Here is a 5,314-nt window from a genome sequence, read left to right as displayed (position 1 = left end):
GAGAGAGAGAGAGAGAGAGAGAGAGAGAGAGAGAGAGAGAGAGAGAGAGAGAGAGAGAGAGAGAGAGAGAGAGAGAGAGATACAATTACGTTTAATGTCATCTGCTGTAACCCTGGCTATTCACTTTATTTGTCCTTGATTGTTGACACACACACACACACACACACGCACACGCACACGCACACACACACACACACACACACACACACACACCTTTGAGTGGATACGGAAAGGAGAAAATTGTTATATTACTAAATAGAAATGCAGTGATTCTTTCTGTTCTTTCTCTGTGAACATAAAAGGAAGACAACATTTCGCTATTCCGAACAAGTATGTGATGAAAGACTATCTCTCTCTCTCTCTCTCTCTCTCTCTCTCTCTCTCTCTCTCTCTCTCTCTCTCTCTCTTCTCTTCCAACACCAGCGTTTTCAATAGCTGAGAGAGAGAGAGAGAGAGAGAGAGAGAGAGAGAGAGAGAGAGAGAGAGAGAGAGAGAGAATTTTGTGTGGAAAGACAGGCGGGTAGGTGGGTAGGTGGGTGGGTGGGTGAAGTGGACACAGGGAGGTGGGTGGAGTCCGAGTGAATGGACGTGGGTGTGAACAGAGGATCGTGGGTCCCTTTTAAACTCGACAGTGGTTGTGTCTGTCTCTGTGTCTGTGTGTCTGTGTGTTGGATGTGTACTTTTTAAACACTTTTCTATGTAAATGTAAGCGTTGATGTTTGTTTTTATGGCTTACTGTGCGAATGACTTAATGATGGTTGGTAGTGCTATTAGTAGTAGTTATTAAGGTGATGGTGAACTGCTGGTGATTCTTGATTCTTAGTGTTGTTGTTGTAGTAGGTGGTGGTGGTGGTGGTGGTGATGGTAACCTTGGTGTAATAGTCAGTATAAGAAACAATGGTGGTAAAAAGAATAATTATGATAGAAGAGATTGTCAACACTGTAGGTAACAATATTTTTCTCCTTTTTTACATTGATTTTCACAACGTTCGTATTTCTCTCTTTATTTTGTTCTTTCGGTGGATGGAAAACAATGTGGGGATTTTTTCTCTCTCTTTTTGCATATCATGTTTCCCCGGCTGTGGTGAACTCTCTCGGGAGTGCACACTTTGCTGCCTGCCTACCCGTGTGTGTGTGTGTGTGTGTGTGTGTGTGTGTGTGTGTGTGTGTGTGTGTGTGTGTGTGAGAGAGAGAGAGAGAGAGAGAGAGAGAGAGAGAGAAAGCTCAGTTCAATAACAGAGCCTTGTATCTTATCTGAATTGGGAGAATGTGAGATAAGGGAGTGGTCAGCGACTAGGAGGGGAGAAGAGAAGAGGAATAAGAGATCATTAGAGAAAGGACAGCTGGAGATGAGGAGAGGGAGAAGAAGAAGAACGAGGACGTGGAGGTGAGGTAAAAATAGCAGAAAATGGAAAAGCTTCTTAGAACGAATATCTGGAGAAGGAGCTGAGGTAAAAGGAACGTGGATGGAGGCGGGTCGTGAAGGAGAAAAAGGAGAAGGACGAGTGTAGAAGGAAGGCAAATGGAAAAGGAAACTGATAGGGGTCATGTTTGTTGTGACGGTGGTAAGGCTTTGACACGAGAATGTTTACTATGAGCAGGGAAAATGTTGGTACTAGTTCACTTCAGTTTGTTACCCCCGTCAATATTTGGATACATTTTTACCTTGAGATTTGTGTACGATTAGACTATTTTGTTGACATTAGGAAGGGTCTATGGAGGTCAGAAGATTAATGGCTACAGTCTTCACTATTTTAGTCCCCCACATAAGTTTCTGAAGCTGTATAGGATCACCAGATTGACACCTGAATGAATATGAAAACGCGTCATGGTGCTGAAGGGGTTAAAGAAAGATACATACATAGAGGACTGCGGGGATGAGATAGTGGGGCGTGTCTGAGATCTATACATAATCTTAACCTCTTCCATATTGAGACGCGTTGTTACCTTGATTTTTGCATATGATTAGACGATTATATTTGCATATGGAAGGGTCTATATATGGCAAAGGAATAATGGCCAGAGTCTTTACTATTCTAATCCTAACATATGTTTCTGAAGCTGTATAAAATCACAAAATAATAAGCAGAATGAATATGAAAACGCGTCCTGGTACTGAAGAGATTAAAGTTAGCAGTAGGAGGATTTCTCGGGGCATATTAATGGTGGTGACACTGCGGAAACAGAACATATATTCCATAAACGTATTCCTTCAACAGTACCTGGGTGTAATTTGAGAGTGGTCCATTTCTCCTCTCTTTCGCAGTGCTCGGGGTCACACGGGCGTGCTCCGGTGAAGGGTACGGAGAGAAGAGCAGCAAGACACACGGCGGTGATAAGGAAAGGTGGAAGCGTGTGGAAGTAAACGAGGTGTGCGTGTGTTGGTTTGCCAAGTGGAAACAAAAGTAGTTTTCTTTGCCTCATCAAGAAGGGATGATCAAAGACTGCGGTAAAGAAAGGTATCGCTGACATCATTCGCTGCGTGGGGAGCTTCATTCACCAGCGTGCTCTCTCTCTCTCTCTCTCTCTCTCTCTCTCTCTCTCTCTCTCTCTCTCTCTCTCTCTCTCTCTCTCTCTCTCTCTCTCTCTCTCTCTCTCTCTCTCTCTCTCTCTCTCTCTCTCTCTCTCTCTCTCTCTCTCTCTCTCTCTCTCTCTCTCTCTCTCTCTCTCTCTCTCTCTCTCTCTCTCTCTCTCTCTCTCTCTCTCTCTCTCTCTCTCTCTCTCTCTCTCTCTCTCTCTCTCTCTCTCTCTCTCTCTCTCTCTCTCTCTCTCTCTCTCTCTCTCTCTCTCTCTCTCTCTCTCTCTCTCTCTCTCGCCTTCATAGCGCCTCTCACCAGCTCTCATTTCCCTCAGACGAGATTCTCTGTTCATGGCCCATCATTCATGTTTTCCATTGGCTCGAGCACAGCTAAGAATAGAGGACGACCAGACCTGTGTTGCTTAGTCGTGCCGGCGGTCGTGTCTTCAGGCGGGCTAATACTGTTTCCCTGAGAGTTATGCCACGAGCACCTCAACGTAGGCTTTATTAACTCCAGGTGCTGCGCTGAGCCGCCCATCTGAGTCGCTGCGGCATGTTTGGGAGAAAGGCAGAGGTGGAGAGGCAAGAGACACGGTTGACACTTGTTCATTTATCTGTTGGTCTACTTTGCTCTGTTTTGTCTAATTAGACTACCGGAAATAAACTTTGCGCCAATTATGAGAGTTAGGAGCAGAAAAAATCCGTCTGTCGCTGAGTGTTTAGTCTTCATGGATGTTGATTATGAAAGTGAATGTCATCAATTAATTTACATAGTAATATTTATGCATAAAGCGACAGATGAAGGTTCAGACAGGCGGAGCAGAGCTGAGCCTGCCTTTGCTTGGCACAGATGGCTTACCTTGTGTGCTGGTCTGACGCAAGGGAGCAACAAAACAACTCCCTGTGCTGTAAATCTCCTCTTCTCTTGCATCTTTTTACTGTCTTTAGAACTTATACTCAGACTTGCTGCTTTGCCTCTGCTGACCTTGACAACATCCAGAGCTTAAAATCATCTTTTTCTTGCACTGAGGTGTGTATTCTCAACCTGTTTAGCGTTTCACCTCCATTATTTCAAAAGGCTTTGTTTAGATTTACACGAATTATTTTTAAGCTGTTTTTACGGCTCTAGAGGCAGAGTGACAAGATTTCTACATTATTAACTGGAGAAACACCCTTGGAAACCCCGCTAATCATAGTCGTGGTGAGAAAGCAAAACGTTTCTGAATACTGACCTAAGCCGCATCTTCAAGGCTGCTCCACCCGCACCTTCTGCATAATTCCGCTTTCTCGTTTAGCTTTTTTCCTGTCCTCCTTTCCTTTTGGGGTGAATGATTACACTTCTCGGGGAGTCTCTCTGCGGTAAGTGCAGGATTGTGTCCAATAAGACTTAGGAAAGTGGTAAAGGCGAGAGGAGGAGAATGGTGGAAGGTCGCTGGGCGGAGAGTCATGGAGGGTTAGGAGGAGGAGGAAGAAGAGGAGGAAGAGGAGGAAGAGGAAAGGGAGGAGGAAGAGGAGGGGAGGAGGAAGAGGAGGACCCAGGGTAAGGTGAGAGTCTGAAGTGGATGGATACGAGAACTAGTGGGAAAGAATGGAGGAGCACGAGAGGAGGAAAGAAATTGGGAAGAAAGAAGGGAACGAAAAAAGCGGAAAAAGGCTGGAATGAATAGCGGAACCGACAAAGAATCAAGATTATGATGATGGCAACGAAAAGTGTGAAGATATGGAAGAAGACACGAAAGAGAGGAGGGAAAAAGGAGGAATAAAGGAAAAGAGAAGGAATTGAGATAAAATGAGCAAAAAAATAAGTAAGGAGAGGAGGAAAAGATGAGAAAATAATACTGAATAAAGAAAGAAAGATGAAAACTTTAAAAAAAGAGTGCAACGTCACAAAAAAACTCGTTTAGGCACAGAACATAGAGGAGGAAAAGGAAAAAAGTAAATAATTAGATAGATAAATAACCCAAAATGTGCCTTAAATCTTTGAATACCACGACGCGTTTCCATATTCATTCTGGTTACTATTTGGTGATTTTATACAGCTTCAGAAACTTATGTGGGGAATTAGAATAGTGAAGACTGTAGCCATTAATCTTCCGCCCTTCATAGACCCTTACTAATGTTAATAAAATGGTCTAATGGTGCACAAATCTCAAGGTAAAAATGTGTTCCAGTACTGAAGGAGTTAAAATAGTGAAGACTGTGACCATTAATTTTCTGACCTCCATAGACCCTTCCTGGTGTCAATAAAATGGTCTAATCGTACACAAAACTGAAGGTAAAACTGTGTCTCAGTATTAAAAGGGTTAAATATAGTGAAGACTGTGGCCATTGAGTTTCTGATCTTCATAGACTCTTCTTAATGCCAATAAAATGGTCTAATCGTACACTAAACTCAAGGTAAAAATGTGTTCCAGTATTGAAGGAGTTAAAGGAGGCAATGGTGATGTCCCCGTTCAAGTGTCCACCATCACGTAATAGAGCTCAAATAGAGATGGTGCCTCTGCCCTCCCATCGTCTCTTTCCTTCATATTTTACCCAATTTTCACGGTTTTCAGGGCATTTCCAGGTGTTTCTCCACACTGAAATGAGCGAAGTGTCGGAGGCTAAACAAAACCTTAGAATGCATAGGTTTATAGAACATTTTTGGACTCTCTCTCTCTCTCTCTCTCTCTCTCTCTCTCTCTCTCTCTCTCTCTCTCTCTCTCTCTCTCTCTCTCTCTCTCTCTCTCTCTCTCTCTCTGTGTGTGTGTGTGTGTGTGTGTGTGTGTGTGTGTATCTATCTGTCTGTCTGTCTGT

The sequence above is a fragment of the Portunus trituberculatus genome, chromosome 14, assembly GCF_017591435.1.
Source record: "Portunus trituberculatus isolate SZX2019 chromosome 14, ASM1759143v1, whole genome shotgun sequence".
Taxonomy (NCBI): domain Eukaryota; kingdom Metazoa; phylum Arthropoda; class Malacostraca; order Decapoda; family Portunidae; genus Portunus; species Portunus trituberculatus.
Note: the sequence above shows the minus strand (reverse complement) of the source record.